This window comes from Ahaetulla prasina, chromosome 5 (assembly GCF_028640845.1).
Source record: "Ahaetulla prasina isolate Xishuangbanna chromosome 5, ASM2864084v1, whole genome shotgun sequence".
NCBI lineage: Eukaryota > Metazoa > Chordata > Lepidosauria > Squamata > Colubridae > Ahaetulla > Ahaetulla prasina.
The window spans coordinates 48,036,689-48,051,947 of NC_080543.1; the positions used below are offsets into that span (position 1 = coordinate 48,036,689).

A 15,259-nucleotide genomic window follows, 5' to 3' on the forward strand; every position below is an offset into this window, starting at 1 on the left:
TGGTTCATTACTTCACTAGATAACATCATCAATGCTAGTGAGGATAGCACAAACTCACTACTTATATACAGTAACTTATCCTACTGGTGTTAATTGGGGATGTGGTTTTCTCCTTCATAGTTCCTTGACTGAGGTATTGTTTTCTGCTTGATTGTTCGGAATTGCTTCCTTTTTATTTGGCTGTTGGAGAGGATATGTTCTGGTTTATGAATATATCTGGTCTTTTTCTTAGCTACTTTATTATCTCTTTTGATTGGTTTGTAATATGACTTATTTCTGTGTCTGTTGATGGCTAATTTGTTTAATGCCAAGGTTCTAGGAATTCTCTAGAATTTTTGGATTTAGCTTACTCCTTTGTTTCTTTTTGTAACAAAGTGTTAAAGCATTTTGTGTTCACCAAACTTTAGTTTCATTAAATAAGTACAACTAGCTGAGTAGCAATGTTGCATTAGAAGGCTGTCTAGGGCGTATGGGATCTCTTGTTCCATCTCTTATGGTTATGTTTTGCTTCTTCCACTGTGTCAAGGTGAAACTTCCCATCTGTGTGGAAAGAACAATAGAGTAAATTTATATTTAGTTTTAATGAAAAAATGTATCTAGATATAACTGCATTTCTCATTTTTCCCCAAGGAAGGAAGGAAGAAAGGAAGTAGAGGGAAGAAAGTATTTCAGTAATTCATATTTTGAACTCTGCTAGAAAAGTAAATTCCCCAGAGCAACCCCCTGCTCTGTTCAATTTAGTGTGTGAAAATATGACTGCATATACATTTGGGCCAGTCATATATCTGTGGGATTACATGTGAGATTCCAAAGTATTCAAGATGAACAGAACAAATATTCTATTTCTGACAGACACTGACTTATGCATAGGAGTCAATCTAGTATAATCCTGAGTTCAGATTATATTCAAATATTGCTGAACTGTTGGATTTTTGTTGGTACTTTCTACAATTTACTTTTTTCCACTTTTGCCACAAATGGTTTAATCTCTCTCTATAAGCATTTGGGTGGTATGGGTGTGTGTCCAATATTTGTGCATGAGAAAGGGAAGGAAGGAAGGAAGGAAGGAAGGAAGGAAGGAAGGAAGGAAGGAAGGAAGGAAGGAAGGAAGGAAGGAAGGAAGGAAAACATAGAGTGTTACTCAGTTCGCATTAAATGGGAATAAATATTTTCCTGTGCATCCATCTCACTCACTTGGTGTAGCACTTTCTGCTTGTATGCCACATAAACTAGTGTAGATTTAAGGAAGTTTGGTAAAGAAAAGCTAAGGAATTCCTTCAAGATGTGGGTGTCATAATTCACATTATCATTCATAGATGCACCTTTCAGAGGAAAAGAAAACCCTATTCTAGTTTTAAGAAAATATACAAATTGCAGCATATGAAGCTGATTACATTTTTTCCATCTGTCATTTAATTTCTATCCCAAGACCTACACTATAAGATTATTTATACTAGTGAGACAGTGATAGGAGTCTGGATCATAAAGAAAGCAACTTTATAGATTGCTCTGTATTCAAAGAAACATTTCCATCCTGTTATACTGATTCTCTAGCAAGATGAAATTTCATCTCATATAGGTATACATCCTTTTTGTGTGGATGTTTGATATATGAACCACTATTTTAAGGATTTAAATTTCTGGAGAAAAATATGAATATACTTACTTAATTGACTTTCAGATGAAATGGCACTCATGCCCATTCAAACTTCCTTAATCAAGAATTGTTTCCCTTTGGTTATTATTAATTAGCTTTACTTCATTGTTTCTGAAGTGGAGAAAAGTGGAGAAAAGTGGAGAGAGATTATGTTAAGTAAATAAGGACAAGGAAAATCGTGTACAAAGGAATATGTTTCATTATGATGACTGTCTAGCCACCAGAATGCATAATACATTCTCCTGTTATACAGATCAAATAGAAAAGAAACATCTAAAAAGTGATAGAATCTGATAGGTATTGGCATTTATCTCCTTATTGTATAATATAAAATGTAAAATTGAGAAATCTTGCATAACATATAATCTTAACTAAATACAGAATTATATTTTTATAATATATCTTCTTATTCTTTAGTATCAGTTATAAATATAACCCACCACTAAATAAAAATAATATTGTACTAAACTAGTTGTATTTAAACGGTATTTTGAAGTCCAGTTTAAAAATAGGATTATATGGAATACAGTTCTGCACAAATAATCTTACTCATGCATCCTGTTACTAAGAGAAGTTACTATTGTTGCTTTATTTTTGTTTCATTCAACTAAGGTCCATATAACTGAAAAGTTGTCAGCTTTAATTTTATTCTGAAGTTGTTAGATTTACAGATTGAGAGGACTAATTAACTAATTTGAAATATTTTAAATTCAGTGAAGTATAGGAAAAGAATTTGTCTATTAGAAATCTGCATAGATTTATAAATTATTGTAAAATGCACTGTTTTAAATATTACATTAGCAAGTTCACTGTCAGCTATGTATAAATGAAGCTAACTAGCAATTCCAAAGATCACTTTCAGAGAACACTACATAGACAATGGACGGTTAAGAAAATAAATACCCCAGCCCTAATCAAGATGCAAATCTTTAGTAATATAAATTTGACTGTGTTCAAGTGAATAATTTCCCCCCTTAATATCTCACAGATCAGTATCAATATCTAGTACTTGTTTCCAGCCAAGCCTCCAAAACTCCTTTATACATTTCCTCATTTATATATTAGAGCCCTATTCAGAGATATTTGTGAATGATGTCCATAGGTCAGTTGCAATAGAAACTACATATTAAATTTCATTTGATATTGGATTATTGCCTTTAAGTGTTCAGAGCTAATATCAACATTCACAGTTACATTGCAGTTATTAAATATAGAAAATGAAGTTGATATCAGTTGTTTCCTTAACGTTTATCTTAAATATGACTTTGGAGTTTTACTAATTTTTTCTATTATAATGGAATCTTCCCTTAATTAGTGCTGCTGCTGCTGATAATGATTAAAATACAATGTTGTATGTAAATGTTATCCAGATTAAATGGAAGTTGTTTATGTTGGAACAAGTGATTTTAAGTATAATTCCTCTTGAACAGCCTTTTTTTTTGCGGGTGGAGTGGGGTAGATGTGGGACAGGCAAAGCCTTAGACTGGAATTGTTCCTATAAATATGGATGACATGTCTTGCAAAAACATTTATCAGATTAAATGTACTCAATATATTAAGTTTTTCTGAACTTGATAAAATTGCTTATGCATGTCTGAGATAAATAGATAATCACAGCCAATTTATGCTACTATAATACAATACATGGTTGCTTTCCAGTTGGTTTGTCAAGATTCCATAAACAGGTGAGTAATAATAAATATACTTTTCTGATCAGCTCACAGCATCATGCTCATTCCTTGCGCCTGACATTTGTTAAGCTAAAAATAATGAAGTGTTTAAGATAAAGTTCCTTGCAAAGACAGAAAAGTATGGACAGAAAGAATACATGCTGTTAGTATGAATAAGATCTAGTTAGATTTCTTTTCATTTTCATCCATTGTTTTTTTAGCCACATTTTATCACTCTATACTGTACATAACCTTCTTTACCACAAAAATGAAATGCATTCTTACAGGCATTTTAATCATGTAAAGAGTTGATCATGGTTACAGCAAAATAATCCATATTTTGGATTATTATCTAGCATTTATTTATCCAGCAAAATAATGGATTTAATTTTTAAAATAATCTTATTGAAAATTTTATTGAAAATATTGAAAAATTAAAAAATAATATAAATCAGGTTCTGAAGAAGAAGAAAATGAATAGAAAAATAATAAAGAGTACAAGAAAAGAAAGAAGAGATAAAAGAAAGGAAAGAGAAATAATTAAGTGACTTCTGATCTTCACCATGAATACAGGCAAACTTAGTATTTCTTCCCCCATATAAGGATAGATATCTATATCTGTCCTTCACAAAGCCTATCTTTTATCCATTTGCAAATTAATCATTAACATTTCAGTCTAAGTTGTCCAACAAAAAGTCTTAAAGGGGTTCCAAGAATCTTTGATCCATTCAAGTGCTGTCATATATTTAATTTACTTTTTTAACATTTGGTGAAAGATTGGATTAGTTTACTATCAATAGATTGTCGTCATGCTGTGCATTTTGGTTTCCACAAGCAATTTTACAGACACTTGTGAAATATTACTTTATGAAATTTTATGTCAGATAGTTTCACAAGATACAAAGTTTCAGATACAGTTTCTCTTCAAATTGGAATTCTGTGTTTAGAACTATGAAATATTTTAAGAAATGACTTACACACAGTTCATAATTAGCAGAGAGTTGTATCGAGAAAAAGCTTATGATTTTATTTATTCATTCATAACATTCATATAGCTTTTGACCAACTATGAGCAGCTCTCAATCAAAAATTAAGACAAACCATTAAAACATAAAAACAAAAATCTGATGTCAATCTGTTCTGTCTTTACTGCTGACTCTTTACAAGACATCTATTCCCAGTAGTTCATCACCTTAGAATGCTTCTGTGTTCCTGCAAAAATCTGCTTAGCAACTTAACATATATGTGACCTTTATTTGTAATGAACTATTATCTTCTGTTATTTTTTTTACTCTTAATAAATAGGAACCATAAAGTGTATGTCAAATGTAATATGTTCTGTGTTGTAAAAACAATTAAGTTATCATTTATGACTATTATTACCATATATAGTGACTAGACAATCTATGGCCCATTCAAGATGCTACTTATTCCCATTGCTTTGCCTTCAGTCTTTCAAAATATGACAGATCACCTATTTAGTGGACAGTTGTGCCCTGGGACAATGGGCAGAGTTCTTAATGAACATAGATATGCATATATATACATACATAAGTGATTTTTTAAATTTATTCTGATACTACATATGATTGTCAGACAGCCAAAATTGTGTACTTTTAAAAGAAAAACTAAGTCAACATGTTCTAATTCCATTAAAGAAAAGCTGAAAAACATTTTCCTTTTTTTCCCCCTTTCGTTCTTTGTGGTAAATTCAGAAAATGTAGCTTTGGAATCATATTGGAATTTAAGATAACTGATGTAATCCTTAAAACAGTGATATTTTAATATTTTAAGTGCATTTTAGGGGATTTTTTAATTTCAGAACAATATAAAATTTGCGCATGAAAGAAAAATATATATATATATATACTACATAAGTTCTTTGCCAAAAGTTAAAAGACAATATATTTGTGACAGAATGTTATACCTTGATTCCAACTATAACAAATACTAAAATACTTACTGGTAAATACAAACGTAACACAGCCTTTAGTGAAACACATGTAAAAGGAACAGTGAAGAGCTGATTTCTAAAATTCTGAACTAAAAGGGTAGCATATACAATTTAAGACTTAGCATGAAATTGGGGAAAACTTTTTTGATGTGTTTCAGGACATTCTTTTGCAATTAAACCATAGACATGAGTTCTTATCTCCTTTCAACTACCAAGTAGCCACGTTGCAGTGGGGCACTCTATTAGTTGCATTGTAGGATTTAAAATTAGATTTTTAAATGAAAAAGCCAGAGGCTAAAAATATTTTAGGATCTTGTACATTATGGGATTTCCCTGAGGATGGGCCAAAATCTTAATTCCTGCTTGAAATTGGCATGTGGCTGGGCCTTGTAATGTGTGGCACCCCTGTGGCCTTTCTCTGTGTGCTCATCCTATGGTATATTTTGTATTACTTTTCAAGAGATGATGCACTAAGGGAACACTATATACAAGATCCCAGTTCAAGTCTGATTGAGTATGGATAAAAAGCAATATTCTGGATGAAGGCAGTGGAATACTTTTTTTTACTTATTATTTTTATATTCTTAATATCTGCATTAGTAGCCATTCAGCATTTTTTTCTGGGTGGCCTGGACCTCTTTGGAAAGACTGGACCACTGGATCATATTTTATGCTGCTGTGAAAAATATTCTCTGATGAATAAAATAATTCAAATCCACTGCAAGCTGAACTGCAACTAAGCAGATTGGCCAAGGTACTTTGTGTCTGGTCCTGGGATGACTCCTAAGGAAGTGTCCAGAATTTGCTGTACTGTTAGTATGGCCATCTGTTTTCTGACCCAAATAATTCCTGGTTACTTAAGGAGGTAGTTGGTTCCATGCTAGGGTAGAGCCTCCTTGCACAAAGGAAGTAATGCAGCTGTTCCTGGACCCAACTAATTCCATAACTTTTATCCTGTCTCTAACCTTCCTGTGTATGGAATAATGTTCAGAAGGTAGTAGGGATACAATTTCAGAGTTCTCTGAAAGAAGCAGATTATCTAAATCTGTTTCAGTCTGATTTTATGATTGTATTTAGAATGGAGACTGCCTTGTTTTCCAGTGTGTTGTTCGGACAATCCATTCATGGGTGATATATATTTGTTAGAGACTGAGTATAGATATTTTCAAACTGTTTAGCCACACCTCCTGCTCATTGAGCTCCAGCTGGCATCTAAAATTTTGCAGTGACATGGCACCAAATAATATAATTCAAGGATCTGAAGAGTATATACAAGCATCAAATGCAGTAACTATAACAATATAAGTATATAATTATATAACTATAACTATATATGTGCCAATTCATTTTACTCTAATGGTCTTTTGTGAAAATTCATTATAAATAGGAAGAGGAATATGTGAGCAGGAGTCCTATATAAAACATAACTTGAAAGAGTAAGCCTTTGTTTCCATTTGGGTTCAGAAAAGTTACACTTTTCCATCAAGAGAATAATGGAAAATATTTACATTTTTGTAATCTTAAATAATTCATAGTTTAATGACTGTAACAATGTTGATCTTTAGACATTAAATTATCACAATATGATTTGTTGCTCAAGACAGAAAAGAAAAACCTATAGGGTTTACAACTCAATAATCTATAATAGAACAACTTGTCCTTTAAATGTCATTAAAATTTCTATATCATCCTTATCCTTCTAAAATACTTTCTATATCTCCTTTGTGTCTATGTTACACATATATGTATAACTTTATAAACTAACTGTGATTCACTGAGTCATCATTTCAGAGATGTTTCTTTATCTAATTAGAGAAGCAAAATCACCATACGTGGACAAAAAAGGAGTGGAAACGGAAGCAAGTACCGACTTCCTGCTGGCTTCCCCATTGACTTTGCTTATAGAAACCTGGCAGAAAACTTTTGAAATAGTCACATGACTGTGGCTGATTGCACTTGTACAGCAGTACTGAAGCAGCTACAAGTTTGCTAAATCTCCATATCATAGAAGTCACAATAATCCATTTGAGGCACATAATGGATAGTTTTAGTAGTATATAGATAGGTAAAACAGTCTTTTTAAAAACTGTTTTAGCAATTTGAGAAGAAATGCAGGATTACTTTGTGAAATACCTTTGTTCCAACTGCTAATATCAAAACATTACTTCAGTTGTAATTAAACAAATATTTATTGATTTTTTTCAGTCATTATATTTTAAATTTATCTGTTTATCTGCATTAAAAAACTATAATAAATTCTTAGTTCATAAACATATATGGGAAAATTGCAGTTCAGATTACAAAGATATATTTGAACAGAGGTCTTACATAACTTATATATCAGCTGCCCTTCTTTTTAGTATATCTACTCTTGCTTCATTGCCTAAAACTCCAGGGTGAAATGTGATTAATTGTATTTTTTTTACCCTTTTTAGAGACTATTTTTATGAACACATTTTTCAAACTTAAATGGAGCACATTATCGCCTTGATAATTGTTGTAAGATTTGAGATCTGAGAAGGCCAGCTGGAGCAGCTGTGTTTTTCCTTGAATCACAATACAAAATAACTTTCATCTCTGTTGCTATCTCAGCTGCTAGTCTCAAGCTAAGGCTTTCCCATAATTCACCATTTCAAAGTATTGGAAATAACCTCTTTGGGATGCTTTGGAAAACCACAGGAAGATGGGGATAGATGGACAGGAAACCAATACATCCACACACAGAGACAAACCTGTGGTGCTTATCTATTTCAAGTTTTGTTTTTTTCATTGTTACACTGTATATTATGAACATGATATCAATAAATTAGGCTTTAGTTGTGATTTTGATAAATATAAAGCAAGATGAAAGAAAGTGACATTTCTCTATAGAAATGCAAAAAATAATGAATTTAGTGAGACATATTTAATTTAATAAATACTATTTTCCAATAATCTATAATAATTTTTGGTTCTGCACTGACCTTAGTGCAGTTTCTAAGACAATGTAAAATGATTGTATTACACATTAAAATACTGAGTAACTTGAAATTAGTAATTTTCATTGAACCTGTTAATGTACTATAAATATACTGGTAGGTGATTTGCACTGACCTCACTGCAGTTTCTAAAACAGTGTAAAGTAATTGTACTACACATTAGAATACTGAGTAACTTGAAATTAGTAATTTTCATTGAACCTATGTTAATGTACTATGAATATACCGGTAGGTGATCATTCTGTACTGGAAGCAAAATTACTGTTTTAGAGAAAATGGTACGGTGTTTTTATTTTTGGTGTTGTGTTATTCTATAAAACCGATATAATTCAAAGTTATTAATATTTTAGGAAGATAATAAATTAATCATACTTGTACATAATTCAGAAGCCTACAACAGAGATAATAGTGTACAGCTGAATTATTTTTATCACACTTAAACAGTGCTCTTAAAAAGGCACCAAAATTTAGTAATTTCAGAATTCTCGTCATCATTGTAATCATCATCATCATCATCATCATTTGGTTATTATCCATTAACATGGTTGGAGTGTATTATAGTTCTTTACAACACATTACATTTGACCTTTGTAAAGAAAACATTAAGTGTTTCATATAGTAATTAAACAGCTGATAATCAGACTTCCTGCTGATAATCCAGACATTTTCTGTACAAAAATCTAAAAGTGCTTAACAGGTCAATTCTTTGGGAATAAGCCAATATGAACAAAACTGAAAAAAGAAACTATCATTTTTCACCTTTTAAAGTTTGAACCTTGAACCTAAACCTAATACTATGGTCAACTCAAAACCTGGTATTGATATACTGATTTCCAAACTTGTCATTTATTATCACAGACACTATAACATTTTAACTGTTGCCTCTCCTCAAAAAAAAAAAAAAAAAAAAAACCTTAGGTATCAAATTCTCAATATAAAATAGGACTTTGGTACATAAAAGGCCAAAAGATTACCTTTGTGTACTTTTCATTCAGCTAAACAATTTAAACAAAAGTTGGAGATGAAATGCATGTAAAGTTAAGTAAAGGTCACTTAAAATATCAGCTAATGCCTGGTAGAATCCCTCTTTAATAAGAAATTATGACAAGTTAAATACTGTGAACTTTTTCAGTGTACAAATAAAGAACATGTTTAAATAGAAATTTTCACCATGCATTTTTAGGTGCAGAGGCAGAAGGATTTTTACGCATTACTATATGCTAGCTCTAAAATTTCACACTTTTCAATACTTTTAATGTTTTCTCATTAACGATGAGGTAATTGCTTTTGATTGGAATTGAAAAATATATTACAATAACCTATTACATCACCCTGCCAACAAAAGTGTGTATAGTTGAGGCTATGGTTTTCCCAGTTGCAATGTATGGCTGTGAAAGTTGGACATAGGAAAGGCTGAGCGCCAAAGAATTGAGGCCTTTGAACTATGGTGCTGGAGAAGACACGTGTGAGTCCCTTGGACTGCAAGGTGATCAAACCGGTCAGTCGTAGAGGAGATCAGCCCTGTCTGCTCTTTAGAAGGTCAGATCCTGAAGATGAAGCTGAAATACTTTGGCCACCCAATGAGAAGGAAGAACTCACTGAAGAAAAGCCTAATGCTGGGAAAGATTGAGGGCAAAAGAAGAATGGGACGACAGAGAATGAGATGGCTGGATGGAGTCACTGAAGCAGTAGGCGTGAGTTTAAATGGACTCCAGGGGATGGTAGAGGACAGGAAGGCCTGGAGGAATGTTGTCCATGGGGTCACGATGGGTCAGAAATGACTTCGCAACTAACAATAACAATCCTATTACATTCTCTGTTAAATGCAACAATGTTCTGTTATCAAAGTATGGAATCAGTGAATCAGGAGAATGGATTAATTGTACATTTAAATTTTGTAATTGTAATTGTATATTTACCCTATCATTGAGAGTCAGTTTGGTCTAGTAGTTAAAGCACTGGGCTAGAAAGCGGAAGACATATAGTTCAAGTCCTGTCTTAGCCATGAAAGCCAGCTGAGTGTCTTTGAGCCAGTCACTCTTTCTCGGCTCAACCCACCTCACTGGTTGTGGGGAAAATAGAAGATGGAAGCTGTGTTGAATATGTTTGCTACATTCTGTTGTTTGGAAAAATAATAAAGATGGTGGATGGATGGATTTATTTTGTTTATTATTCTTTTAATTTATTGTCCTTTATTTGAAATGTACAAAGATATTTCAGGAATATAAAATAATGTTTAAAATAAAATAATGCTTAAGCTATCCTGATTAGATTTAACAAGATGACATAGCCTAAAGCACCAAAATTTTGAAGTGCCTATAGATGTACTGTATAGAATATAGCATATGAGTATATCATATATAATATAAATAGTACAAAGTATTGAAATGTATATTTTTTATTTGTGCCTTATCATGCTATTATTCTTGTTATTATGAACAAGAGTAACAGTCAGTGTTTATAAGCCAAAACACAGAATGTGTATTGAACCTTGAATGCCATGATATTATGTTCTGCCAATATCAGATACAAAACCTTTGCCCATCTGTTTAAAATTCTCTGAAGGCTTTATTTACTAGACTACATTAACACTTCTTAAACATAAGTAGCTATTTAACTGTAAACAGCAGTGAAGATCTGGAAGTTGTCCAGATAAATGTGAGTAGTAGTTGTTAAAGAATTACGAACTGGGGGACAACTGTATAAATAATCCCACCCTTATCTGTTGGACAAATGGTTTTGGCAAGTAGTACTTTGGGGAGTATAGTTCAAATTACCTATTTATTCCAATGCTGTGTCTGGCCTATCCCTGTCATCCCTCAACAGAAGCATAGTTAGTTATTCACTAGTAAATTGTTCTGGGAATTACATATGGCACAAATATATTCTTCTATGTCAGTTTCCCCATGTAAACAAACATCAGCTAATTGCCAAATGCAATAGATAAAGATTTAGCACTTTAATAAAAAGGACTAGAAATATATGTTTTTATCCCAAAATATGTGGAAGAATTATCAGGACAACTTAACATCCCAGGTGGAATATAGCTTTCAGTGAAGAGGTTACAGGGTTTCTTTTTCCTTTAGTAAACCAGGCTCATTATTGTAGTCCCTGCCACCCGCCCCCAGGGAAACATATGCCAGTGCCAAGGTTGGATTTTAGCAGCAGGAAATGTACCATCTGCCACGTTGGAGGATAAATAATTACGGATTAAATATTTAATGTTTGAGAAAGGTTTTTTGTTATTATAATTATAGTAAAAATTCTGTTAAACTCTGTTGATGGATTAATTGGCTGTGTTTGTAAATCCACAGAACATGTTTGCAATGTTTTAGTATTTGACAAAAAAGTCTATCAAATGAGATTTTGATAATTGGGTATTTCTTTTGTATTTAGCAGATTTTTTTTTTGTTCCCTGGATTTTCAGGAGCTGAAATTATTTATTTAGTTGATTTTATACCCTTTTTGCCAGCTCATAAATTTTACATTCATTAGCAATCATAATAAATGGATGCTGGGTTATCATAACAAAATTGTGCTTCTTTTTAGATACAACTTATATGATAAACGTAGAACTGACTGGAAATTATGGTGATAAGAAAATTCATCTGTTGTTTTATTATCAGCCTAAAATGGTATATTGAAGAATAAAAACTTATTAGTCAAAAGTTACGGATAGTAACCTACAACACGGTTGGTTGGTTGGTTGGTTGCTTGCTTGCTTGCTTGCTTGATTGATTGATTGATTGATTGATTGCAAAAAAAGGAAGGAAGGAAGGAAGGATGGATTAACCTAAAATCACATAGCCACTTATTGCTTTTTCCTTTATGTAGTGTGCTCCTAAAATTTTACTCATTAATTCATTACAATATGAATAAGCAGTATTGTATTTTTGCAGCTTCTGTGCAATCTTTGTTCTTTGCAAACATAGGCCAAACCTATTCATGAAGCGGGTACACCATCCTGCTGATGCAACAAATTTTCAGTGCCTGGTACTTTAAATTTTTCTTCTTTAGCCATTTGAAGGGCATGTGGCGAATTCCATCGTGTTACACAGTAACCATTTTGACGACACTCCATAACCCATTTATGCAATTCAGTCTCTAGAGCCCCATATGAACTCGTTAAACCACGTCGAGCTTTTTTTGCCTTTGGAAGCTTTTCCAAGTCAGCTTTCATTTTCCGCCACTCCCTTACTTGTTTTTCGTCAACACAAAATTCCCTACTTGCAATACTGTTATTGCTTTCTTCTGCTCTTGACACAACCTTAAGTTTGAAAGCAGCTTCGTATGACCTGCGTTTTTGTTTTGATGGTCCAGGATTAGAAGTACCGGTACCAATATTGGGATCCATTTCTAACAGGAAAAAAAAAATTATTACGACGTCAACTGCCATCAGGAAACCATCACCCCCAGAAAGCTGTCCAAAGAGACCCGTGGACCGGCAAGCTATCTTTTCCAAAGGCGAAAAGAGGGCGAGTGAGAGGAGGGCGAGAGTGACAAACGCCCCCTTTTTAATAAGGGAGACGATCAAGAAAAGGTCTTATTTTAAAAAGTTGCTTCCCAACACACTTCACAAAAGGTTGATGATATGGATGACACAGTCATCCATTTTCATTCCCTACCGTTCCCTTTTCTTTTCTTTTCCAGTCTGTGTTTTCTGGAAATGCTGTAACTATCACACAGCAATTTAAGGCAACCCTGCAATACATCATCACAAGAGACAAATACATTTGTTTCTATACAAATATGTTTTCAGGTCTCTTTATATAAATGTGTTTTCGGCTTAGAACGCGGTAGTATTGATTTTCCTTGCTGTAACCCTTCCTGCTAATATTACTTTTTTTTTTTAAACGCACCTTGTTCTATTTCTTAAAGGGAGAGGAAGGTGTAGGGAACCCCACCACGGTCTGATTAATTAAGATGACGACATAATGAGTGCGAAACGTCGAGGCATTCTGATGATTTGCACGCCTTGGGTCTCCTCTCCTATTTAATCTTTAATCTTTCAGGGAAGGCAAAAGATTCGCCGCCGTTCGGCGAGGGATGCTGCTCTGCCTTTTTTTTTTGGCTTTGAGTGTGGCCGGGGTGGAGGGGGTGCGGTGAAGTAAGATTCAACAGCGGCAGGGAGGAGCTGGCTCTGTGTTTGTGTGTGTGTAGTATGCACGCGTTGGCCGCCCTGTTTCCTGGTGCTCTGCTCCCTGACCCCAGTGGCAGTCCTTACTCATTGCACTGTTCTCTTCCTTCTTCGCTTTTTCTCTCTCCCTCTCTGTCTCTCTCTCTCTCCCTCTTTCTTTCCTTCTTGTTCCCCAGTTCAGAGCTCGGACTGCTCTTATTTTCACTCCCCCTTTTCTTTTCTTTTCCTTCCTTCCCTCCCTCCCTCCCTCCTTCTCTGCCTCTCTTTCGTCCCCCCCCTCCCGGGATCCTTGCGGGTCGAAGGTTCTGCCCTGCCTTACACCAGCCGCCCACCTATGCCAAGGTCTCCCTGGCTTTTTCGCTCTCTGTAAGCAGCGGCTTCTCGGCAGCGTCGCCCCCCGCCTCCAATTGGTTTGGAGAAGGAAAGCTAATTTGCTGATCTGCGCGAGGGTCGGTTTCTTTTGCCTCCCTTCTTCTTCCTCACTCGGGGGAGTGAAACACAAAGTATAGTTAGCCTGAAAAAAAACTGAACCGTGTGACTGGCGGGAGAGAAGGACGGCGCCGGGAGGGGCGGGGGGAGAAATCGTTTGTTCTTGCCATATTTCTCCGCTTTCCAAGAGGCTTTTTCTTTTTCACCTCTTTCTCCCCACCTCCCCAATTTCCATAGGGGGGAAAAAAAACCCTGGGGAAAACTTGGCAAAAAATAAAATAAAATAAAAAGTACTGAGTGCAAATGTTTTTTTTTTATACTGTAGTTGGAGTTTTCCACGTTTCTTTCACATTCAAGGCAGCATTCTCCCCCCATCCCTCGCTGCTTTTCCAAAACATGCTTTGAAATCAGTGGTCCCCTGAGGCCTAAGCGCCCTTGGAAACCTTTGCATTTTATTGGGATGTATTCAGGACAACGCCCCTCCGCCCCTCCGAGGCGAGAGGAGGCGAGTGAGAGGAGGCGAGAGTGACAACGCCCCTCCGCCCCACCGCGAGAGGAGGCGAGAGTGACAACGCCCCTCCGCCCCACCGCGAGAGGAGGCGAGTGAGAGGAGGCGAGTGAGAGGAGGGCGAGAGTGACAACGCCCCTCCGCCCCGCCCCTCCGCCGACCACCGCCGCCATCAAAAAGTGGCGGAAGAAAACGCCGGAGGCCAGCCGCCCCCCCAAAACGAGCCGGCCGAGCTGGCAAAGCATGCTGGCAGCATTTGGGCTCGTCCTGCCGGCCCAGCTGTTCCCGAGGGCAAAAAACCCTCTCCCTGGGTCGGCAGGAGATCCGTTCAACCAGGAAGGGGGGGCATATTACTTAGGTAGTCAGTACTCTGCAAGGGTAGACTCGAGTATAAGCCGAGGGGGCCGCTTTTCAGCACAAAAAACGTGCTGAAAAACTCGGCTTATACTCGAGTATATACGGTAATTGTACATTTAAATTTTGTAATTGTAATTGTATATTTACCCTATCATTGAGAGTCAGTTTGGTCTAGTAGTTAAAGCACTGGGCTAGAAAGCGGAAGACATATAGTTCAAGTCCTGTCTTAGCCATGAAAGCCAGCTGAGTGCCTTTGGGCCAGTCACTCTTTCTCAGCTCAACCCACCTCACTGGGTTGTGGGGAAAATAGAAGATGGAAGCTGTGTTGAATATGTTTGCTACATTCTGTTGTTTGGAAAAATAATAAAGATGGTGCATGGATGGATTTATTTTGTTTATTATTCTTTTAATTTATTGTCCTTTATTTGAAATGTACAAAGATATTTCAGGAATATAAAATAATGTTTAAAATAAAATAATGCTTAAGCTATCCTGATTAGATTTAACAAGATGACATAGCCTAAAGCACCAAAATTTTGAAGTGCCTATAGATGTACTGTATAGAATAT

At 35.1% G+C, this 15,259-nt stretch overlaps 1 protein-coding gene and 1 long non-coding RNA gene across 5 annotated transcripts in view; one reads left to right on the top strand and one right to left on the bottom strand.

The window, feature by feature from the left end:
- The window catches only part of ROBO1 (roundabout guidance receptor 1), a 266,683-nt gene that overhangs the window by 113,804 nt on the left and 137,620 nt on the right, over positions 1–15,259 (top strand). The gene's annotated exons all lie outside the window — the stretch shown is intronic.
- Positions 172–15,259, bottom strand: part of LOC131199141 (uncharacterized) — a 30,114-nt gene continuing 15,026 nt past the window's right edge. Inside the window, exons 2-3 of the long non-coding RNA XR_009155274.1 lie at positions 1,667–1,768; positions 172–540 (exon numbers count right to left, since the gene is read on the bottom strand). This is a non-coding gene — a long non-coding RNA (uncharacterized LOC131199141). The remainder of the gene's footprint in view (positions 541–1,666; positions 1,769–15,259) is intronic.